The 26,222-nt window shown below is 45.6% G+C and overlaps 1 protein-coding gene across 4 annotated transcripts in view; it reads right to left on the reverse strand.

Moving 5' to 3' along the window:
• The window catches only part of LOC116940306 (cingulin-like protein 1), a 126,406-nt gene extending 100,564 nt beyond the window's left edge, over window positions 1-25,842 (reverse strand). Inside the window, exon 1 of one of the 4 annotated variants that reach the window (XM_076053594.1) lies at window positions 25,640-25,840. The gene's annotated coding sequence lies outside the window, so the exon portion shown is untranslated. Of the gene's footprint in view, window positions 1-24,836 lie in introns of all 4 variants that reach the window. The other 3 variants (XM_076053550.1, XM_076053503.1, XM_076053600.1) reach the window with 3 other exon arrangements.
• Window positions 25,843-26,222: the final 380 nt, after the last annotated feature.

Below are 26,222 nucleotides of genomic sequence, written 5' to 3' on the forward strand. Positions count from 1 at the left end.
AATATAAAAGTGTCCACATGATTAAGAGAACCCCAAGGCTCATCTGAAAGACAATACGGTAAGGCAACACGGATGAATGTATGTACCCCACAGGCAAGGACCCCCCCCCACCCGCGTGAGAGTACAAAGACAAAGATCCCCCGTATAGCCTTAACAGACTGCAGGGGCAAGTGCTGTTAGCAAGCACCTAAAAAGGCCGGTATGGCACACGAGAGGGGGTAGGTGGCCAACACTACGCCCGGCCGCCTTCGTCTCCCTAGTGGCGATGTTTACACACCGCACCAGTTACTCATTTGAGGCTGAGTCGACCTAGGGGAGGCCCAGGACCGGTTCGGATAATCGTCACTGGTATTTGCCGTGAGCGGGAATCGAACCCGGGTCGCCAGGTTCGTAGCGCAGCACGCTAACCGCTACACCACCGCTCCCCATGCGTGAGAGTACAGGCAGAGCAGCGCAGACAGGCGTGTGCATGAAGGCACTTCACAAATGGGGCCATCTGTCCCTATTCACGGTTCATACATCTGGATAGATTTCTAAGCCTCTTTAATAAAATTAATCCGCATGCAGATATCATTCGGAGGCAATTAACCAGCAGAAAAAAATATTGCTCAAGGCTTTGTAATCCCTTGTTGGGGGAGGGGGGTGTGACTGGTGATGTAATAGTGGATCAATTCATTGCACATTCTTTTGAGTGCCTGCTCAATGCACTCAAGGCCTGGTCATGCATTCCAGAGCTGCTCCACCTGCTTCCATTCAGGGAACCTGGCTCCTGGTGAAATGCGTGGTGCATCGCAAATGCCTTGGGAATGTATGCCCCAGCATTCACACAATCTGCTGCTCCCATTCCAAGAAACTCGTAGATCAGGTTTGGGGGCTCGCGTTAATGTATACAAATGAGTCACTGTTATTCAGAAAAGCAGGTTTGACTTTTGACGGCAACACCAGGTTGATTTTCAGGGTTCGCCTTCTTTCCAAGATTTCATTGCATTGCCATCGTATTGTGGCCGATGAAAACAGCGGTAGAAGAGAAGTCTCAGCGAGACAGCGATAATCCTGTGAGGGCGCACCAAGCCAGCAGGAGCTAACAACTCGAGTTGAGATCCAGAAACCCACGCCTAACTAAACCAGATTAAAGATTAAACAATTGTACGGTCTCAGTACATAACAACCACGACATAAAAATACGACACATTTAATTTCTACTTGATTCCACCTAGCCCAGCTACGAGGGCTAAAATGTGTACTTGCTGCTGTTAATAAAGTACTCTTCGATATAGCGAGTGCAGTCCAGTGTTGAATAAGCAACATATTTTACTGGACTCCATCATTAGCTCCGTGGTGTCGTCTTTAAATGCCACTCGCTGGGACAATGGGAGCGTTCCGGAAGGACGTTTCGTTGCATTGATTTGATAAGTGAGGTTGGGATATACATTGTGAAAAAACCAACAACTTCAATGTGTGAAAAGAACCAAGCAGCAAGTAAATATTCTACAGGATAAATTTTTTTAAATGTACGTGACATTTTTGTAAGATACCGTACAAGCCTGCGATATTGAATGTTGCTATGACAGCAGAGAGCAATTTAAACGTCAGCAAGAGAACAATTTAAACGTCACCACATTTATAAACAGACACCCAGTGCAAGAACTACAACCACTCAAAAGACTACGATTCACACACCGAATCACGGGTCCAGTGACGCGTAACATGCAGATAGCGCCACGTCAACCTCCATGTGCCATTGTTAGAAGCGTGACACACAGACGGCTCCCTCCTGAAAGCACGGTTCCAAGCCGCAAAGCGACTTCGGGTTTCTGTTGGTTGAATTCCTAAAGCGACAGATGAGTACTCCGGCACAAACCAGCTCACAGTAGGGCTGAACGATTTGGGGAAAATATCTAATTGCGATTTATCTGACAGATATTGCGATTTTATTTGTAATTACATTTTTGTTCAGTCAAGCTTCAGTTCAATATTCACTGTGTAATATATTTAAAACGTGTGGTGGAGCATTACCACATGATACCATCAAAATATGAACTGCTCTATATATTCTAATGCAAGGATGAGAACTTAAAATATATTAATTGCTTCCAACATGCATTTATTAAAATGTTTTAATTGAAATAGAACATGAGAAGAGGTTTTCCCCTTTTTTCTGGCAACAAAACAGGTGTTTAGATATTCTTGGGTCTTTCGGTAAAGTCACGTAGAAGGGAAACAACACAAATTATTATTTTCTTGCTGTGGTTTTCACACCTGATGATTACTTGTGTTGCAGTCGAAACGCCGTGAGAATTTTGTTTTATATTTTTATTATTTTATTGTTTCCCTTTCACGTGACTCTACCGAAAGAACCAAGAATATTAATCCCTGCAGTCACGAAAGCTTTAGATAAAAACGTAGGTGTTAAGATGTTAATAAACCAAACTGAAACCTTTTACAAGGAATCATGTCTGCATGAACCACAATACTTGTGGTCAGAATGCAAACAAAAAACACTGATCAAAAATTCATTGTCTTTTAAACTCGACCCCATGCCAAACCCAAACACTGAAAATGCCTTCTTGGTTCTTTCGGTAAAGTCACGTAGAATGAGAATAAAACAATAAAACAAAATAAGACAATAAAATACTCACGACGTTTTGGCCACAACACAAGTAGCCTTCTTGTGTTGTGGCCGAAACGTCGTAGTCTTCTTGTGTTGTGGCCGAAACGTCGCGAGTATTTCATTCTACGTGACTTTACCGAAAGAACCAAGAAGATGAATCCTTGCAGTCACGAAAGCTTTAAATCGAAACTGAATATGTCCACGCGCAGCTGTGACGAATTCATTCTTTCACCGGAGACCAGAGCTACCGAGTGCCGGGAGACACACAGGCAACAGAGAGAGACACTCCAAAATGTAAACGTAATTAAACAGAGAAACGCCCGTGAACAATGTATTGCGGCTACTATTCAGAACGGCAGCCATCGAGATGCGTGTCTCGTTTAAACAGACACCTCCGAGTTCACACAAGCAGTATTTATTCACAGCATGCACGAGCAGGTTATTGCTAATCTGTTTCAAACAAAAACCCGTCTCCAAACGTTTTACGATGTCGTGCTGTTAAGCAAGCGCCTCTTAGAAGTGGCGTGTTAACTAAGCGTGATGTGACGACGCCGTGGCCAGCCACCTTTGTCTCCACAGTGCTGATGACAGGCCCCAAGAGACGCTGCTCTTTTCATTATTATTACACGCTTTTATTTAACTCACTCCGTCTGTTGTATCCTCAAAAAAAAAATCTTGTAACTCAATTTTTACCCAGTTCCCAATGTGCTATCGACTGCAAACTTGAAATACCTATGCGCCATACTGATGACAATACTATATTCTATCATTAAAAAAATCCCAAACATATTTTTTAAACATTTTACGCGCTTTTATTTAACTTGCTCCGTCTGTTGTCGTATCTTGAAATTTTGTAACTCAAATTTCAACCGGATTCCCAATGTCGTATCGACTGAAAACTTGGTATAGGTATGTCATACTGATGACAATACTATATTCCATCATTGAAAATTGAAAATATATATTTTTAAACAATCTTTTACGGCTATAATTGTCCACGCTCAACTCCCCCTAAATCTTAGTTGTCTTGTGGTTGTTTTGTTGTTTGACTTGCATCCCACTGGGATTTTTTTGCACACAGCGTTGGTGTACGGTGCTATTTCTGGAATATTTTGATGTTTTTTTCCTGGATTTTCTGTTTGCACAGTCACATAATCACTTGAAGACGTTTTCTTGTTAATGTTTTTGTTTGTTGCGGTTGCAGCCGATTCAAGAGCCGAATGGCTCACAGGGCTATACCAAATACATGGAACTATGAACTATGGCTGTAAATCACCACGGGCCCCCCTTACGTCACGGCAAGCGTCGGGGAGCCACGCCGAGGGGCGGGGGATGTGGAAGGAGGGGAGGGGCGATGGGGGAAGGGGGCAGGGGGAGGGGCAGCTCGTTGAGTACATTTCATTAAAGCGTGTTTTTAAAAAAAAGTCTATTTTTTTTATTTTAGTCTGGGTTGACCGAGAGGAAACTACCCAAAGCCAGGTTTGGACACCAATTACCACGGTGTGCACGGCCAGGATTACAACCCGCGTCACTTGCCTTGGCACTGCAAATCAGAATTAATCACTTCTACACTCCAAATACAAAAGTCTCCCCCCCTGTAAAGCATTAACAAACTGTTGTGGCAAGTGCTGTGAACGAGGGGGTGAGTGGACAACACCGTGCCCGGCCGCCTTTGTGTTCCGAGCAGCGATGTTTACACATCGCACCAGGTACTCAGTTGAGGCCGAGTCGACCTAGGGAAGGCCCAGGACCGGTTTACATAATTGTTTAACACGTGGGAGGCTTTCGCGACCAATATTATTCATAATAAACGTTTTTGGGTTAGATCGCGTTATTTATAAATGTGTCGTAACCCTCCACCACCAGACATGGCCAATCAGTAAAAAAGAGTGTCACGTTGACAAAAGACAAAATATTTAACTGCTTTAGCCCACCGGTGTGTAGAAGAGTGAATCCACAACATTTGTAAATGTGGATTCACTCAACACACAACATTTATAAATGTTGTGGATTCAGTGTGTTGAAGAGTGAAGCCACATTTACAAATGTTGTGGATTCACTCTTATACACACCAGTGGGCTAAAGTCGTGAACTATTTATCTTTTGTCAACGTGACACATTTTTCACTGATTGGCCGGCCGTGTCGGGTGGTGGAGGGTTACGACACATTTATAAATAACGCGATCTAACCCAAACAACGTTTATTATGAATTACATATTTGTTACTGGTGTTGTCCATAGCACCTGAACACCAACGTAGTTCACAACCTTAAAACACTCTCGAAACGACAATTGTTCAATTAACGCCACCCGCTAAGCAACCATTACCCACACCCACGAGGCACCATGAACCAAGCCTGCATTCCTGACATGCTCACGGATCAGTCACTCTTTTATTTGCTTTAGCTGTCAGGATAAGCTTATCTACCGAAAGGTATAATTTACAAAATAGGAAAAAAAACTGTCCCATGGAAATTCATAGGCATTGGTATCAAATAGCATGCAATGCGTGGCCTATTGGCATGACCTCACCCGCGCACAATCCTGCTGTGAGAGAGCTGCAGAGCCTGGCACATTTCACCCGAGCAACTCCGTTCTGCCGTGGCCTACGAGGAAGGGGCGGCCCATGGCAGTCAAAGCAGTCAAGGAGTGAGACCCCAGCAAGCGTGCACGCAGCGCTCCTGTTCCGCTGGCCATGTAACGGATGCAGCGTGCCACACGCTCTCCGAGACCGAGTGCAGCCTGGTGAAAAGATGCCTGGCAAACATGTATGTTGTAAGAATAGGTTTTAACCTTTCTGGCAATAAAACAGTTGTGTTTAGATTCTAGATTTGAAGTTTCCGTGACTGCAATGATCCATACTCTTTGGTTCTTTCGGTAAAGTCACGTAGGTAAAAAAAAATAAAGTTACTTCTTGCTGTGACTATCCCACCTGATGACGGAGGCTTGTGTTGCTTCCGAAACGTCGTGATTTGATCAACTTTATTAGATTTTTTTACCTATGTGACTTTACCGAAAGAACCAAAGAGTATGGTGTTAAGATGTTAACACACCAAGCTGAAGCCTTTTGCAAGCAATCATGTCTGCATTAACCGCATATACTTGTGGCGAACGTGCACAAAAAAACACGCTCTGATAGTCTAACAATGTTTGAGACGAGGCTCTAAAGATCTCTGTCTCTGGTGTGGGCCAATCAGTTTCAAAGACAATGCATATACTATCGGAGCATGTTGTTTGTTTGTTTGCCTGGTTAACGCAGACATGATTTCTTGCAAAAAGTTTCAGCTTGGTGTTTTAACATCTTAACACAACTGTTTTTTTGCCAGAAAGGGTATTCTAATACTGGCAAGGGAGGTCCCTAGGATGTTGAACTTCTTTCGCACTGTACGTAGCCAACCGTGCTAATCGGAGCATGCCGATTCCATCCATTGCAAGTGGCTGTCTTGAATTCAGAGGAAACTCTCCTGGCTTCATAGACTGGGCCAAACAAAATAACGATCAAGGGCTGTGACCAATCCCATGCTGGATGAAAGCCTCCCCCGAGTTGCTTTGTGGTCCCACGATGCCCCTTATCCAGCACTTGGGTGGTATATGTGTAGTGGTTGATTTCACTCGGACAACTTTTGTCTTTCTTCCAACACCACTTTATATTTACAGTTCTCCGCATGTCCTCTGCTTCACAGTTCCCCTGCTCGTCACGGCTCGCTCGCCGCGCCTACTCGACTCACTCGCCGCCTTTGTCTCTCCAATCTCTGCTTCTCCGTCAGCTCCGCTGTCACTGCTTCCCCGTTATCTCCACGATCACTGCTTCTCCGTTATCTCCACTATCACTGTGCTTTCTCCACTGCTGGCTGCTTCATCTCTGCTCTCCGCTATCACTGTGCTCTCTCCACTTCTGGCTGCTTCGTCTCTGCTCTCCGCTATCACTGTGCTCTCTTCGCTGCTGGCTGCTTCCACTTCAGCTCCTGCTTTCCTCTCTCCACTGCTGGCTGCCTTCACTTCAGCTCTGCTCCACGTCCTGCTTCGTCCAGCCCCCGAATCCAACTCCCCTTTCTCCTCGCGTCTCCCCAATGTATCCCCGCTCTCATTATTCTCCAATTAATTAACCCGCGTCCCACCGACGCTCCGCGTGCCCGTGCACCTGTTACTTCTCCCGACGTTAAGATGCCACTCCAGCCCTGACAACACCAGCCAATCACAGCCGTCTCTGGCTCCCTAGCTTAATTGGCCTAATCATTACCTCATCATCCCAACCATCGCACCTGGCTGTCCCAATGTGACCCATACTGTCCTGCCCCTGCGCGATCTCACCATTTACCCCCATGCGCCTATTTATTCCACTACATATGCGCTGGCAGTGTGCAGGGTGGGTGTGACGGCTGCAGTGAGGCCTACCGACCCAGGACCTCATGTTTGCTGGCTCACGGTCTGACGCATTATTAGCATTATCCAACCGGCCACATTTCCCTGTTTTCATTGCATTTAAGGAAACAATTTTAAACATACTGAAACGATTTGGAGTAGCATTTTCCCACTGCATTACTGTATAACCAACCGCCCAAACGTTTCACGTCTCTACCCAGGTCGGTTCCAGTTGGTTGAGGATGAACCACGCAAGGTCAAAGTCACGCCCCCCCCCCACCCCCCCCGCTTGACAGGAAATGTTGAAGTGGTCGGTTCAAACCACACCAAGCAAGACCACAACGTGAAAAGTCAGCAACATGAAGAGGGTGTTCCCAGATGGCTGGGGACTGAAAACCCAAGTGTAAACGGTTACCGGTTTATCACAGATAGAGAAATGTCAAATATAGTTAAATTATCTTTTATTATTATGTTTGTTTACCCAGGGAAGCTTCACCGAGTCTCACGACTCTTTTGCAGGAGGGTCCTGCCAAGTTTTCGCAGGAGGCGATGGATTGCTCTGTACATTCGAAATGAGGAATTAGTAATAAACATAAAAACATGGTACCTTTCTGAGAAACAAAGCATTACTGCCGTGCTGTAACAGTTAGCACATTGGCCATGTAATCCAGAGGTTGCTGGTTCGATTCCATCTCCTGGCATGGCAGTTAAAGCAGTACAATGGAAAATTTGCAGGTAGAGTGGTGGGGTAAATTGTGGGTTTACCTTACCTGACTCATTTCAGCCGAACCCGTTTGACAAGGCAGGTTGGGTTTGGTATTTAACCGGTTTGCTCAGTACACGAGATATTTACACACACACACATGCTATTTTAATACAACTCTGAAGACTTTTTGTTCCAATATTAAATACCACAGTCAAACAGGGCTCCCGCCGCACACGCCACACAGGTATCACATATGCTTTTTGTTGTATTATTTGCCCAGGGAGAGACCGTGTCTATTGGCGGAATTGCCAAATACGGCGTAGGGTTTGCGTGCATCTCAGTAGGAAGCGCAACTAGAAGTGCGCTCTCGATCACGCTGTGCACACGTTGTGCGTGTGCGAGAGAGAGCACATCACACACACGGGGCATTGGCAGAGAAGCGTTCTGAAATACCGGCCTCGACTGGTACGTCCCAAGGCCACGGGGCTGCCACGAGCTTTCTGAACAACACCAACGTTAAATATTCTCAGGATTCAACGCAAATGCACATTTGACGCCCGAGACTCAAAGTATACGACCTACGTTGAACATCATTATTAAGATTATTTGAGAATTGGGGACCCACACCAACCTGCCGGGCTACCTTGTTTTTGTTGCTGTGCGCACAACATGTACACTCAAACAGCCTCCTGCAATGGTAATTCTGCTAAAAAAATGTTACGTGGAACTTTTTTCGGAACCGTACGTAACCAACCGCGCTAATCGGAGGTGTGGGGGAAGGATAAAAAAAAATAAACACAAAAAGCAGTTCCAAAGAAATTAGTTATCAATCGGAAGGAAGAGCGTTCCAGACGGCCGCAGAAGCGCATGTGAAAGCGTGCTAAGCAGTGACCGTCTTTTTTCCAATGGGTGGTCAAAAGCCGCTGCTCGGATGTGTTATTGGCGAAGGCCACTCATAAGCAGCAGTGGGTTAAGCTGCATTACAGAAGCTACTTAAATAGTGAAAGGTGTAATTTGCTGTGGAATCATCGTGCTACGAGTTAAAGCTGCTATAATCTAAGGACACTTAACAGTGCTATTAAAGAGGCTGCTATAAATCAGTGATAGTTGTGGTTTATTTGAACTGAAAAAAATAGCTGGTAACTAAAACAATCATATTTTAAGCTTAGATAAATACAACTTAAAAAGGAACAACATTGTGAACAACTTACAAGATACGGAAACAGTTCAAGTAGTCACGGGCGTGACCGGCTGTGCGATGACTCGTCCAGACCGCCGTGGGACTGGCCACGTGTGGGCTCTATGTGCCTCTGCGTGGCTCCTCGTAGAACACAGCGAGCAGAGCTTCTCGCAGCTCAGCGAGGCAAGCCGGACGCGGAGACATCTCTCCCGGGCAAGGTCTGACCGAGGCCATCGGTAGCCAAGGGTGGTCGAGCTCTTGAGAGTTCCGGCTCCACCTTGCGCCACGAGGAACTCTCAGCATGGACAGGCGGTGGGGAGATGTGCCAACAGCAGGAGCAGCAGCACTCGTCGGGAGCGTGGAGACCTCGTGGAATGTTTCAGTTGTGATCTCGTTAAGATGCTTTCGGCTGCTATGGATCAAATCTGCTCAAAAGCTGCCAAACCTTTGAGCATTTCTGCATAAAGGCTGATCCAGGTTAAATCTACACATAAGTCAGAGTTTCTAAGATTGCTTTGATCAGAGGGGTTTTACGTATCAATGTCTCCTGGGAGCAAGTTGCTATGGGTTAAATCTGCTGTGAAAATAATTAATCTGCCGTCACTAAAAAGTGCTATAGATGTGGCTGCTGCATGTTAAAGTTATTATTGATAAATGTGCAATTAATCAGTTGATAATTGTTTTTTTACCCTTTCATCTGGCAATAAAACTGACACCCTTTTTATAAGGAGTCATGTTTGCATTGACCACAATACCTGAGGTCGGAATGCAAACAGAAAACACAACTCTGATAATGTATGCACTGTCCTTGAAATTGATTGGTCCACACCCGAGACAGCTTTCCTTAGAGCCTAGTCTCACATGGTGTTGGACCAGATGACGCCAAAAGGCCAACACCAACGTGAGACGAGGCTCTAAGGAAAGCTGTCTCGGGTGTGGACCAATCAATTCCAAGGACAGTGCCAATACATTATCAGAGTTATGTTTTCTGTTTGCATTCCGACCGTGGATATTGTGGTCAATGCAAACATGACTCCTTGTAAAAATGAGGTGTCAGTTTTGTTGCCAGATAAAAGGGTAAAAAACCAATTATCATATTTTGCTACTGGCAAAGGAGGTTCCAATGGTGAATCAGTTGATGTATGAAAAAGCATGAAAGCATATACAAGATCATGACGTGATGAGTTTTGTCTTGATTAACGCTTTCATGAAGCAATGGCGTCTATGGTTGCAATGCATTAAAGCTGATTCACATCCCACAACTAGGCACTATCAATTCTAGATTTGAAGTTTTCGTGATGGCAAGGGGATCCATAATCTTTGGTTATTTCGGTAAAGTAACGTAGATGAAAAATAAAAATAATAATGAAAATAATAAAATGAAAATAACTAAATTATTTTCATTTTATTATTTCTTTCAGTAAAGTCACGTAGATGAAAAATAAAAATAATGAAAATAATAAAATTATTTGCATTTTCTTATTTTCATTATAACACATTTTCATAAGAATAATGAAAATAACAAAATGAAAATAAATTATTTTCCTTATTTTTATTTTTCATCTACGTGACTTTACCGAAAGAACCAAAGAGTATGGGCACTATCAATTATTTTTAAACTCTGTACCCACCGAACATGAAATCTGTGATCACGGCAAAGACAGCTAATATGGTATTTTCCCCATAGTCGAGGTTTTTTGGGTTAGATCGCGTAATAAATGTGTTTAAACCCACCACCACCCGACACAGCCAACTAGTACGTGTTGTCACGTAAATAGAACGTGCCAGCCCTTTCCCCCACCCACTCGCTCTGGAGCCCTTATAAAGCAGCTGCATTTGGAAGCTTGCCCCCTCTTTTCTCTCCACCTGAAGACCGCGCGTGTTGTGATCGAAACGTCGTGGGTTTTTTTGTTTTCAATCTACATGACTTTACCGAAATGACCAAGAATAAGAACGTGGCCAATTCGTCACTAGTACAGCACACCGGTGTGTTGGAGAGCCAAGCCACAACATTTACAATCTGAGTACGACGTTTCGCCAGTAATTACAACTAGCTTCATGAGTCGACAGCCAGATTTGTGGAGAAGTCCATCTGTTTCGTTCCTTATATAGAGGCGTAGAATATTATTCCCCGGTTGCAGGTCGAGTGAGCTGCCAAGAATACACACAATGTTGTCACAGAGCAATTCCGCGAATAAACTTAGCATGCAGGGCAGACCCCTGGCCATGCTGTGTGGCTGGCACACACCAAATGGATTTTCATTTTTCATTCCAGCACACAGAGAGAGCGAACATGTTCCCAGAATCACCGACGGGCCACTTGCACGCTTGACTAGTTTATTCATCATCAGCCACGATCAATCCACTGCTGGATGAAGGCCTCCCCAAAGCTGGTGCAGACTCTTATGATCCTGAGATGCAACGATCCATCCAGCACCTGCACACGAACTGATCCCATCGCTCCATCTCCTCGGTGGACGTCTTCTTGGACACGCGCTATACGCTACGTTGTTATTCTTGACCACCGTTTGTCATCACTTCTAGTGGCGTGTGCTGCCCAGGTACTTTTCTTAATAGTTTGGACAATGTTATGAACTTCTGTAATCCATGCGTAACCTCTTTCTCTCAATGTAATTACAAGCATGCGTCTATCCATGCCACAATTGTGCACTGTTCAGTTTTCTTGTTCTCCATTTTTGTTAATGACCATGTTTTCTAAGCCACGTTAGCGGGTAATATACATCCAGCAGCTGTCGAATACAGTAAACATTTACAGCCCTTCGCCAATCCACTGCAGGATTAAGGCCTCCCCCCAAGCCGTGCTAGCCATGGCGTTTGTTTGACCATCCTTCACCACGCTGGTCAGCATGAGATGGTGGGGGGTGAGGGGGGGAGACAGTTCAGATATCACCGACTGTCAATGTTAGTCATGGCCAGATCTACAGGTTCACAGCGTATTGAGCGAACCATTGTCTAATACTATGTCCCATAGGATGGCAGATCTGTCTCTCACCAGCAGACGCAATTGCAGAATAATTTGTTCAATGACTCAGTACACTCAAATGAAATCGAAATTGGCTCAAATGGTGATGAAAATATTATTCCATTGGAAAATAGAATATTATTCTCTTTCAGTGATTTTAACACACTTCCCTATCAGATAATTGTTTTATTAAAGATATTACCATAGTTTACAATTGATATACTGCAAACGCATTTCCATTGACAAATATTAAACTGTATTTTACCATCCAAATTGTCCACTGAAAACGTATCTTCTGAAACTTCCCACAAAGGGCACACAGCCTCAAGTGTCACACGGTCAACAGCGCTGGAAGACAACTCGGAAGCACTGCCAACGTCTCTTCCATAGGGGCTCTCTCTCTCCACAGACGCAGCAGTGTGCTGCTGCATCCTGCCGTGCAGATGAATGGGCCATTTCCCACTACTCGGTAAACGTTCTGACAAATTCGTAGGCATCGGGTGGGCATGGGCAGGATTGCACAGCGAACAGCAGACTTACAAATGGCACACCCTATACCCACCGCAACTACGCGCGGTGTTCATCAGACATGCACGGCAACACGACGCTCCGACACCGGCTAACGAGCGCACGCGCAGTGGGCACGGGCTCGTCTTCCACACGGCAGAACACCCCAGAGCCCAGGTGGCTCGGATCCCATGCCTCCAGCCAGGTAGGGGTCAACAAACAACTCGCACCACACCTGCAGCTGATTGGCCAATCCAAACAACACCGCGCACCCATTTCGACAGGGTACCCTCTGCCACAGCGGTGCTCACAAGGTAGCCAAGTAAAGTTTGTTTAACCAGGTAAACAACTAAAGAGACGACCTGGGTCCCCAAAAATAATACAAACATAACAAATAAAGCACAGCTGCTGCATCTAATGGGAAATCTAAATTATTACACGCAAAATAAATCAATGTTGCTACATCAGCTGCGGCAAATAATGGTGAGGCTGTTAACAGAACAATTGCAATTACACCAGTAACTTGCAATCAATTAAGAGCCCATTGACAAGATATCTTTCACAGAGGAGTTGTGGAATCTGTACAAACGTGTACAGATGTCTCATCAGTATGATGTCTCATCAATATGACTGGGTGTGCTTATGTTTTAGACCAAGAGCCTTCTGTGCAAACGATGGAGCCTATCCAATGCAGTCCAGCAACATTGTACGAAATGTATTATTTACTCCCTCAAATTGTAGGGTCATACATAATAAACACAAACAAGTCTGTCACGGTGAAGACTTGTTTCAATCAGCTGATCGGCCTTGGCCAAGATGCAGCACGCGTTTAAATGTCACTGCATTGCGACCTGACGCTCATGATTATTGGAGAGCACTTTTCACTCTGCAACAACTTTCAAATGTGGAATTTCCAAGGGGTGGGTAAAAGTTAATGTTCTAACATAGTATTTACTTGTGCACAGAATCGCCTTTTTACGATTAATTATAATTTTGGGGGGGCTAAGTCGTGCAGGTATGGTGAGTATTGTTTCCACTATACCCCCCCCCCCCACCTGCCAGAGCCAATCTAATCAAATTGCCAGGGCATCGGCAATTATGTCAACCGATCTGGTTTTTCAGAAAACCAAAGGAATGTTGAAAATCAAGCTTTTTTTATTGTCAAAAGTTTAGCTTGCTTTTCAACATTCCAATGTTCTGATAAACCAAATCGAATGACATATTTGCTTCCATGACAACCCCATTAAATTGGCTGTTGGGTGGTGGAGGGTTGTAATAAGAAAAATTGCATTCTACATGAACAACCTAGCCCAAACAAACTAATTATGAACTCCAGTGGTTGTGAAAGCATATATATAAATTTATGAATGTGTGTATTACATTAACCCACATCCTTTTTGCTCTTAATTTCTACTGTTGTTTTGTCTTTTGTATATATGTTTAATCTCGCTACGTCGTGAAATTCAGGACTGGGGCAAGATTGAGCATCATCTCCATATATATAAAAGGAAAAGTTGTGATTGTGTGTCTGTTCAAAATGTTTAGCGTGCTTCCCGACATGCAACAAACTTGAAATTTGCCATGTGGGCACTTTCCAGACTGTACACCATGCAACAATTATAAAAATAAACTTTTTTTGGGGGGGGGGGGGGAGCTTAATAATTCATATTTTTTTTGCACGGCAAGTGAGCTGTGACGTCAAATCTGTCACATGACCCGCTCATGTGGAAGCGTGACGCATTGTAGTGTAGTGGTTAGCGTGCCGCGCTACGAACCCGGCAACCCGAGTTCGATTCCCGCTCACGGCCACCACCGGTGACGATTATTTTAACCGGTCCTGGGCCTCCCCTAGGTCGACTCAGCCTCAAACGAGTAACTGCTGTGGTGTGAACATCGCCACTGGGGAGACAAAGGCGGCCGGGCGTGGTGGATCCAAGTTCCAGGCAAAGCCGGGTAGTACAGCGAGTTGATGAATAAAAAACGCATCGTGCAAACTTTCCGTGAACGGTTTAAACGACTGCGGAGTCGATGGGGTGGATGATCAACGTCAACACTTTACAGACCTGGCCCTCTCGCGTCACCTCCGTTGGTGACGACACCTAAAGTCGTCGTGGCACATTTATTCGCAAACGGCGAACGGGCTCATTGCATCTCGTGAGACGTGAGTGCAGGAGAGCAGTCGGTGAACAACGCTGCAGTCTATTCTAGATTTCAAGCTTTCGTGACTGCAAGGATTCATACTCTGGTTTTTTCAGTAAAGTCACGTAGGTAAAAAATAAAATAACTAAATTAAATCACGACGTTTCGGAGGCAACACAAGACTCCGTCTTCAGGTGGTGTGACGGTCTCCACCTGATGTAGGACGCTTGTGTTGCGTCTGAAACGTCGTGATTTAATTTAGTTGTTTTCATTTATTTTATTTTACCTACGTGACTTTACAGAAAAAAAAACAGAGTATGAACACTGCAGTCATTCGTGAACGTTGCCATCGAAAGCAAACAAAATTAGCTGGTGATATTATTTGGTGAACTCTCTCGCCTCTCTGTTGGTGCTGTTAAGGTGGTTACACTGCGTGAAATGTCACCCATTATATTCTTAGCCTTTTTAGGCCACAGTGGTATTGACGAATGTGTGTCTTGTGATTTTTACTGTCACACTGCACGAGCGATAGGTTGGAGCATGCGCATTCATGTTATGGAAGACTATATTGAACATGTCCCATTGATCCTGTCGGGTTTTATTCAGTGCCATATTCTATTTATTTTTTAAACAACGGTTGTCGTGTACGTGATGCAATTTTTTTTTTAAATGTGGTAAATATTGTTTCCATCAAAACATATTACAAATTAATTCACTGTCCATTACTTTGCAAGATGGGCCAAATGACATTATAAACTTGGTTCGATCTGGACTATACTGGTTGTAGGGAAATTCGAGGGCTGATAGTCGCGTGTATTAACTTCCAAAGCATCTTTTAGCTTAAATTAAATTGCCTCTACCTACGAATGGCAAGTCTCTAAACATCCACTTAACAGCGGAGATCGTTCTCAGGCGAGCAAGCCTGTCAAATGTAAACACCTGCTCCATAAAGCAGCAGTTAATAATGCGCGGTTGGACCCGCCCAAAAATAAAATTGCTTTCGTAAATACGTTTTAGGCATTTATTTAAATAACTCCTTTACAAAACCAGTAGAGAACACCACCACCTCCTTTTTTGTTTACCACATAATACACTAGCTTGATACGCGGTGGTTTGGCTGCTGCAGTTATTTATTATAAAAAAAAATTCCCTCCCTTTATTACTGCTAATCCTACATAATACACTGGCATAATATGCCTTTGGGACAACCCACCGCCTACACATTCCGCAAGGAGTGACTAACCCCATATCTGCATTTGTCATCAATATGCTAAATTCCTCTGTTGATATGTAAACTCCTTTGTCAAGGCTCTCTCCTCCTCCCACCCAGCTTAAAATACGCTGCCAAGCTTAGCAGTGTTCATTGGGACGCTGTCTTTCCGACAGCTCTGTTTCTTCACCTGAGGACGGCTGCTTGCGTTGTGGCCGAAACGTCGTGAGAATTGTATTATATTATGTTTTATTTTATTTCCCTTCTACGTGACTTTACCGAAAGAACCCAGAATATGAACACCACCACCGTCGACAAGAGCACGTGCTCTCACTCACCCCAATGTACTGGGCAACGACTCACCGCGTGCACTCTATCGGGATCGACTGTGCACACGAGGAGGCACTATCAATCTAGATTTGAAGTTTTCGTGACTGCAAGGGATTCATACTCTTTGGTTCTTTCGGTCAAAGTCACGTAGGTATAGGCACCATTCGTTACTTCACAGAGACGTCAATAGCTTCGCGACTGACGCGTTAAAGAGCCGCCGATTGACACCAGGTGCCCAAGGAAAATGAACGCCAACATTGTGTAAGGAACCCTGAAGAGTCTTTGGCAGTGCCCAAAGACTCAAGAGGCACCAAAAGCCCGATGCAGGCAACAAAGAAAGAGAAAAAACCCTCGGAGCAGCCGAAGAAAGGGCCCGATCTTGCCTGCGAGGCTGCCTTGTGGCATTACGCGTCACATTTAGTTTTGCGTCAGTTTTATTTAGGCGTTTTCGGTCACGGTTTTTAACAAAATGATAACTTCTCATTATCGTATTACCTCCATTTTTTTAATTAATCTCAGTTTAAACACTGCCACAGCTGGTTTGACGATACATTTTAAAACGCTCACACAAACTGGTAAGAACAGGCAAGGGACTGAAACGTTGTTCACATTGCTTAAATAAATGTATTAACCTTTGCCTTAAAGCTTTCGTGACTGCAGGGATTCATATTCTTGGTTCTTTCGGTAAAGTCACGTAGAAGGGAAACAATAAAATAATACAAATATAAAACAATAAAATTATCACGACGTTTCGACTGCAACACAATCAGGTGTGAAAACCACAGCAAGAAAATTTACCGAAAGAACCAAGAATATGTATTAACCTTTTGTTTTATAGGCCTTCAGGAATGCTCGGCATTTTTATGGGATTGTTATTGAGAGTGTGAAACGTGTTTACAACGTTTCGTGTGCTGCATGCAAGGCAACCGGTTCAAGAGCTCTTGTCTGCCATGCCCAGCTGAGAGGCGTCATCTCATTTACAGTGCGGCCCAGGTGATAGCACGGGTACAAATCCTACACGTGCACGTTCATTTCTGGAAGATTTGCTGGTTTATCCCAGGATGTTTCTGTTGCGTGTCGTCGCTTTAAGATGTTTCTCTGTTCAGATTTTGTTTGTTGCGGTTGCACCCGACTCAAGAGCCGCATGGCTCACAGGGCTATACCGAATAAATGAAACATGAAACTTGCTACAATGAGCGAGATAACTTGGCAACTCAGAAGGCCGACGCAGCTGCAAAAATGCAATGAAACATTAAGTAACGCTTCGCTTCCACGATCATTCCCAGGTCTACTGGACCTGACTCTGGGTAGGAGCTAGAATGCTCACTGCATAATCTACGGGGTCACACCGATTGCTGCAGAAATATTCAAGATTACTCACAAACCTCTTCCAGTCACACCTCCGTGACTTCAACTTCATACTCATCCTCGACTTCCTGCACTCCCAAAACCACTGGTGGGGGGGATGTAATGTCACCCAAGGCCGTAATTATAATATATATTGGGGGACACACATCCCCCCCAATATTAAAATATGCTCAAAATGTCCCCCCCAATATATTGCTTTAAAAAATAATAATTGCTATGCTATGTAAATAAAAACAACAATTTGCCAAACCTTGGCCACAATATCTGGACTTGCCTTCATTTGAATCAATGCATAGATTTATGTTTATATGATTGTGGTTACGGTTGTACTTTATTACTCCATAATCTCTGCCATTACATACAATGAAACAAGAAATGGTAAAAAGGTAAAAACAAAGCAATGTAATACTATACACTATTAGACATTATTGTAACAAAAAAAAGTCCATCCCATGTGTTAGTGAATTTTTTAAATATTTTAGGCAGGAAATTCGTTTTCAAATGTAGATATTTTCTGGGTTGGGACCCCCAGACACCCTGGAAGATTTGGTCCCCCCCAATGTTGACTCCATGGCTACGACCTTGATGTCACCCCCCCCCCAAACCACAATTTAATAAATTGTCACAATAATGGGTCATGATTAATTTTAGCCAGGCGGTGTTGCACGCCTGCAATACAGCACTGTGGAGGCGAGCGTTGGTGATCACAACAAGGTGCCATAGCCTGGCTAGCCAGAAAGCAGTACAGCAAAAATGGACTTCACCTGTTCCATCTGTATGTGACAGAGTGTTGGCCCCTCTGCACGTGGCGTTTCTCCCGGCACTCCAGTTTGCTCCCATATATATAAACACACTAATTGACCAATAACACTTTATACATATATGTGTGGCTCCTACTCACGCCAGGGTCATTCTCTCTTCCAGAGTGAGCAAATACTGTGCTACGGGCACATTATAAGTGGAAATTATTAATTTTATTTCGGTTGTGGTGCATGTGGAATCCACACCTCATGCGACATACGCGATTCATAAATAATGTCCTGAGACTGAAACAACCAATTTTAATGAATTAATCCACGAATCGTTAAATCCTTGCAGTCGCTGAGCAAAGCTTCATCTCGATGAGCCAGTCGCCCCGTTCCCCTTTGCTGCCTTCGCTGCAGAGCGACCCCCGTCCCCCCGGCCACTCACGTGAACATGTGCAGCCACACGCCGAATTCCTATGAATGCCCATTTAAAAGGAGGAATGTTACAGCGTGGTTCAAGTTAAACAGTTATCCAGCACACATTGATTTGAGAGCGGAAAACAAAGGCTGCAAAAACTCGGTTCCAGGAGAAAGATAGTTTAAAACAAAACGGTTCAGATGCAGCGAGTCCGCACGACAAGCGAATGCATCTGTGAAAGGGACAACTGGAAGACACAGCAAAGGACCGTGTACCCTCGGGACAGCTACTCAAGGCAGTCCGGGATCAAAATTATCAAGTGAAGAGGCGAGAACAAGAAGTGGGTTTCATTGCCTTGGCGAAACAAATGTAAACTAAACTACATTATTTACCAGGCGAAAACCCATTGAGTCATCAACTCTTTTTTTCAGAAGCGACCTCGCCACAAAAGAGAGCTCAACGAAGTGGCTTGTCGTGTGGAAATGTACAGCGGCCAAACACTCCAAGCGCGCGTTTCTGAATGTGGAGGGAAAAAAAAAACGGAGGACCCGGAGAAAAATCCATGCTTACCACGGGGAGAACACGCCAACTCCAAATATATACAGTGAGGGGAAAAAAAGTATTTGATCCCTTGCTGATTTTGTACGTTTGCCCACTGACAAAGAAATGATCAGTCTATAATTTTAATGGTAGGTTTATTTGAACAGTGAGAGACAGAATAACAACAATCTTGTCCCTGACATCCTTGGAGAGCTCTTTGGTCTTGGCCATGGTGAAGAGTTTGGAATCTGATTGATTTATTGCGTCTGTGGGCAGGTGTCTTTTATACAGGTAACAGGCTGAGATTAGGAGCACTCCCTTTAAGAGTGTGCTGCTAATCTCAGCTCGTTACCTGTATAAAAGACACCTGGGAGCCAGAAATCTTTCTGATTGAGAGGGGTCAAATACTTATTTCTCTCATTAAAATGCAAATCAATTTATAACATTTTTGACATGCGTTTTTCCGGATTTTTGTTGTTGTTATTCTGTCTCTCACTGTTCAAATAAACCTAGCATTAAAATAATAGACTGATCATTTCTTTGTCAGTGGGCAAACGTACAAAATCAGCAGGGGATCAAATACTTTTTTCCCTCACTTTAGTAGAGGCGTCAATGCCAGGATCGAACCCACGTCCTCCTACATGCCATGCGAGGGAGATAACATCTCGCCACCGCGTAAAAGCAACGTGCCATTGTGCTAAAAACAACTTCGTTTTGCCTCCTGCAATGAAGCAGACATTAACAGAGACGATGATAAACTGAAAAAACGCGTGCAGATGCATCCAGGAAAAGAACACCACGTGGATTCGAGAATATACGGAGGCGAATGGTATCATTGCAAGCGTTAACAAATGTGAGTCTCGGGCAGGAGACGCCACGTGCAGGGGCCAGTGGCCCCGTGGGGTTTGAGTGTGTCAGCCACAGGAGGGATTGGTGCCCGAGAGAACGCGCACCTGAGAGATGGAGCGCGGGCGCTCGGTGGGAACGTCACATTGCAGGGATCGTGCGAGGATGGTGGCTTCATCCAGCAGCGGATTGATCATGGCGGACGATTAAAGTGCCCGAGATGTCTAACAATAGCAGTGGAAAGCCCAAACGTGGACCGTGCCCCTTGTGTTGGAACCTACCGTGCCAATTAGCGCATTAATCGTTTTACTTGCAACGGGATTAAATTATCGACTATATGACTTCGAAAACCAATAACCTAGTTATAAAGTGACAATAAGCTCACCGATAATAGTTTAAGGTCCCTGATCACAATCCATTGCAATGCAACAAGTGAGCAGGATATTTTCGTGACTGCAGTGATTCATATTCTTGGTTCTTTCGGTAAAGTCACGTAGAAGGGAAACAATAGAGTGTTGGTGACATCAAGGCCGTATAGTGTTTGGCAATATAAAAAAACATTATCTCCATGGAAAAAAAAGGCATGCTCCCAATTGCACCACAATACAGGATTGTATTATTAACAGCCGCAATTACAGAAGTGGTTAAATCACCTCTACCAGGATCACGTCAGTGGTATCTGGTGCCTGTTATCACGACGACAAGGAATTAAGTGAGGAAGGCCCACTAGGGGTATATTAAGGCCGATAGGAGCCGTGGCTGTCTGCTGCATTGCGGACAGAGGCGAGGCTCTGACGGAAGCCCGAGTTGGAACGGGAGCAGTGTCCGTGTTGGAGATGAGGAGCATGCCGAGTGCATTAAAGCGCACACTGAGGAGCACGCCGAGTAGTAGTAACACTGAGTAGTAGTAACACTGAGTAGTAGTAACACTGAGGAGTAGTAACACTGAGGAGTAGTAACACTGAGGAGTAGTAACACTGAGGAGTAGTAACACTGAGGAGTAGTAACACTGAGGAGGACGCCGAGTAGTAGTAACACTGAGGAGCACGCTGAGTAGTAGTAACACTGAGTAGTAGTAACACTGAGGAGTAGTAACACTGAGTAGTAGTAACACTGAGTAGTAGTAACACCGAGTAGTAGTAACACTGAGGAGTAGTAACACTGAGGAGCACGCCGAGTAGTAGTAACACTGAGGAATAGAGTAGTAGTAACACTGAGGAGTAGAGTAGTAGTAACACTGAGTAGTAGTAACACTGAGGAGTAGTAACACTGAGTAGTAGTAACACTGAGGAGTAGTAACACTGAGTAGTAGTAACACTGAGGAGTAGTAACACTGAGTAGTAGTAACACTGAGGAGCACGCCGAGTAGTAGTAACACTGAGGAATAGAGTAGTAGTAACACTGAGGAGCAGAGTAGTAGTAACACTGAGGAGGACGCCGAGTAGTAGTAACACTGAGTAGAGTGGTAGTAACACTGAGGAGCACGCCGAGTAGTAGTAACACTGAGTAGTAGTAACACTGAGTAGTAGTAACACTGAGTAGTAGTAACACTGAGTAGTAGTAACACTGAGTAGCAGTAACACTGAGTAGTAGTAACACTGAGTAGCACGCTGAGTAGTAGTAACACTGAGTAGTAGTAACACTGAGGAGTAGTAACACTGAGTAGTAGTAACACTGAGGAGTAGTAACACTGAGTAGTAGTAACACTGAGGAGCACGCCGAGTAGTAGTAACACTGAGGAGTAGTAACACTGAGTAGTAGTAACACCGAGTAGTAGTAACACTGAGGAGTAGTAACACTGAGTAGTAGTAACACTGAGTAGTAGTAACACTGAGGATTAGTAACACTGAGGAGTAGTAACACTGAGTAGTAGTAACACTGAGGAGTAGTAACACTAAGTAGTAGTAACACTGAGGAGCACGCCGAGTAGTAGTAACACTGAGGAGTAGTAACACTGAGGAGCACGCTGAGGAGTAGTAACACTGAGGAGCCGAGTAGTAGTAACACTGAGGAGTAGTAACACTGAGTAGTAGTAACACTGAGGAGTAGTAACACTGAGGAGCCGAGTAGTAGTAACACTGAGGAGTAGTAACACTGAGGAGCACGCTGAGTAGTAGTAACACTGAGTAGTAGTAACACCGAGTAGTAGTAACACTGAGTAGTAGTAACACTGAGTAGTAGTAACACTGAGGAGTAGTAACACTGAGGAGCACGCCGAGTAGTAATAACACTGAGGAGTAGAGTAGTAGTAACACTGAGTAGTAGTAACACCGAGTAGTAGTAACACTGAGGAGTAGTAACACTGAGTAGTAGTAACACCGAGTAGTAGTAACACTGAGTAGTAGTAACACTGAGGAGCACGCCGAGTAGTAGTAACACTGAGGAGCAGGACACTGAGCAGCACGCTGAGCAGTACACTGAGGAGTAGAGTAGTAGTAACACTGAGCAGCAGGCTGAGCAGTACACTGATTAGCAGAGGAGCAGGACACTGAGGAGCAGAGTAGTAGCACGCTGAGCAGTACACTGAGCAGTACACTGAGGAGCAGAGTAGTAGGACACTGACCAGCACGCTGAGCAGTACACTGAGGAGCAGAGGAGGACACTGAGCAGTACGCTGAGCAGTACACTGAGGAGTAGAGTAGTAGTAACACTGAGCAGCACGCTGAGCAGTACACTGAAGAGCACCGCTGAGTAGTACACTGATTAGCACGCTGAGTAGTACACTGAGCAGCACGCTGAGCAGTACACTGATTAGCAGAGTAGTAGGACACTGAGCAGCACGCTGAGCAGTACACTGATTAGCAGAGTAGGACACTGACCAGCACGCTGAGCAGTACACTGAGGAGCAGACTAGTAGGACACTGAGCAGCACGCTGAGCAGTACACTGAGGAGTAGAGTAGTTGTAACACTGAGCAGCACGCTGAGCAGTACACTGAGGAGCAGAGGAGCAGGACACTGAGCAGCACGCTGAGCAGTACACTGACACACAGACAGACACAAGCAGAGAGAGACAACACAGAGACACACAGAGACACACACACAGAGATACGGAGACACTGACACAAGCAGAGAGAGACAACACGGAGACACACAACAGACACACAAGCAGAGAGACAACACAGACACACAGAGACACACAACATAGACACACAGACACACAAGCAGAGAGAGAAAAACACAGACACACAGAGACACACAACATAGACACACAGACAGACACAAGCAGAGAGAGACAACACAGACACACAGAGAGAGACACAGCATAGACACACAGACACACAAGCAGAGAGAGACAACACAGACACACAGATACACACAACATAGACATACAGACACACAAGCAGAGAGAGAAAAACACAGACACACAGAGACACACAACATAGACACACAGACAGACACAAGCAGAGAGAGACAACACAGACACACAGAGAGAGACACAGCATAGACACATAGACACACACAAGCAGAGAGAGACAACACAGACACACAGAGAGAGACACACAGAGAGAGACACACAGAGAGAGACACACAGACACAGAGAGAGACACAGACACACAGAGAGAGACACACAGACACAGAGAGAGACACACAGACACACAGAGAGAGACACACAGAGAGAGACAACAGACACACAGAGAGAGAGACACACAGACACAGAGAGAGACAACATAGACACACAGACACACAAGCAGAGAGAGACAACACACAGTGTCTGTGTGTTGTCTCTCTCTGCTTGTGTGTCTGTCTGTGTCTCCGTGTGTGTTTTGTCTCTCAAATGTAGTTCTACCTGATGACGGTTGCTTGTGTTGCAATCGAAACGTCGTACTCTATTATTCAATTTATTTTCTTTCTACGTGACTTTACCGAAAGAACCAACCAGTTGACGCTGATATTAAAAAAAACACATTAAAACTCCTTAAGAGGGAGACTACACCCTGGACACTGAATCTCTGAAACGTTAATAACCAAGTCGCATGGACAATGTCTCTTGTAGGAGCAGCAGTAGTTGGAGTAGTTTCACTGCATTGCAATTACGAATGGATGCATGCAGTCGCTTGTACGAGACTGTAACAACCACAACAGCTGTAGTATTACATTGGAAAGTAATCACAGTGGTTGCCAAGCACGAGAGGGCGATGGTGGTGGTTTGGTTGATGATGGTTGTGGTTTGGTTGATGATGGTTGTGGTTTGGTTGATGATGGTTGTGGTTTGGTTGGTGATGGTTGTGGTTTGGTTGGTGATGGTTGCGGTTTGGTTGATGGTTGTGGGTCGGTGATGGTAGTGGTGATGGTATTAGTGACGGTGGTGATTAGTGTGGTTGGTGGTGATGGTAGCGATGTTGGTGGTAATGATGGTGGTTGATAGGCGTGGTGATGGTGGTTGGTGGTGGTGATAGGTGTGGTGGTGGTGGTAATGATGGTGGTTGGTGGTGGTTATAGTCGTGCTGGTGATGATGGTTGGTGGTGGTGATAGTCGTGCTGGTGGTGGTGATGATGGTTGGTGGTGGTTATAGTCGTGCTGGTGGTGGTGATGATGGTTGGTGGTGGTGATAGTCGTGCTGGTGGTGGTGATGGTGGTGATAGTCGTGGTGGTTGTTGGTGGTGGTCATAGTCGTGCTGGTGGTGGTGATAGTCGTGGTGATGGTGATAGTCGTGATGGTGGTTGGTGGTGACGATAGTCGTGGTGATGATGGTTTGTGGTGGTGATAGTCGTGCTGGTGGTGGTGGTGATGATGGTGATAGTTGTGCTGGTGGTGGTAATGATGGTTGGTGGTGGTGATAGTCGTGGTGATGATGGGTGATGGTGGTGATGGACCTCAGCACGTTTCTCGGCGTCACTCGCGGCTCTGACCCCCCCCACCCACCCCGGGCGCTCGCTGCGCGCTCACCTCGCACGCGGCGCCGCTGTGAGGCGGAGGGAGGAGAGCACGGAGCGAGTCGCTGTCCCCGTGAAACAAGTGGCGAGCAGCCTGTGAAGTCGCCCTCACCACGTGTGGTGGTGGTGAGCAGTCTGTGAAGTCGCCCTCACTGCGTGTGAGTGTGGTGGTGGTGAGCAGCCTGTGAAGTCGCCCTCACCACGTGTGAGTGGTGGTGGTGGTGAGCAGCCTGTGAAGTCGCCCTCACCACGTGTGGTGGTGGTGGTGGTGAGGAGGCTGTGAAGTCGCCCTCACCACGTGTGAGTGTGGTGGTGAGCAGCCTGTGAAGTCGCCCTCACCCCGTGTGAGTGTGGTGGTGGTGAGCAGCCTGTGAAGTCGCCCTCACAGCGTGTGAATGAGGTGGTGAGGAGGCTGCGAGTCGCCGGTGAGGAGGCTGCGAGTCGCCCTCACCACGTGTGAATGTGGTGGTGGTGGTGTTGTTGAGGCTGTGAAGTCGCCCTCACCACGTGAGTGCGGTGGTGGTGTTGTTGTTGAGGTTGTGAAGTCGCCCTCACCACGTGAGTGTGGTGGTGGTGGTGTTGTTGAGGCTGTGAAGTCGCCCTCACCACGTGAGTGTGGTGGTGGTGGTGGTGTTGTTGAGGCTGTGAAGTCGCCCTCACCACGTGAGTGCGGTGGTGGTGTTGTTGTTGAGGTTGTGAAGTCGCCCTCACCACGTGAGTGTGGTGGTGGTGGTGTTGTTGAGGCTGTGAAGTCGCCCTCACCACGTGAGTGTGGTGGTGGTGGTGGTGTTGTTGAGGCTGTGAAGTCGCCCTCACCACGTGAGTGTGGTGGTGGTGGTGTTGTTGAGGCTGCGAGCGCACGGCAGGATCGCGCCGACGCAGCCGCGGCGCTCACCGAGAGCACGGGGCGGTGTTGACGTCACTCCGCGCGTGTGTACACCGACCTGGGTGACGTTGCTCCGTGTAAGCAACACCGACCTGGGTGACGTCACTCCGCGTGCGCACCACCAAACTGGGTGGCGTCACTCCGCGCGTGTACACCACCGACCTGGGTGACGTCAGCCTCAGGTCGGTGGTGCACACGCGCGAAGTGACGTCACTCGCGTGTTAAAGTGTGTGACGTCAACCAGGTTCATGTCGACCGTTTTGTAGACACGTGTGACGTAATGAGAGGGTCTGGACCGTGATTCGGGCTGTTGCGATATGGCACTGCATTGATATTCCTGTTTCTTTGAAATTATATCCAGGATAATTGATATAGTCTGCTTTAAAAAAAAAACGGTATATGGTAATCACCGTTGTTATTGTTATTTTTCTCCAATTGTTTTTATTTCCTGACAAACTTAATTTTTTAATGAAATGATCCTTAGGTAGGCCGTCCATGAATGACGTCACGCAC

Source organism: Petromyzon marinus, chromosome 1, assembly GCF_048934315.1.
Source record: "Petromyzon marinus isolate PM22_M1 ecotype Great Lakes invasive population chromosome 1, UKy_Petmar_22M1.pri1.0, whole genome shotgun sequence".
Lineage (NCBI taxonomy): Eukaryota > Metazoa > Chordata > Hyperoartia > Petromyzontiformes > Petromyzontidae > Petromyzon > Petromyzon marinus.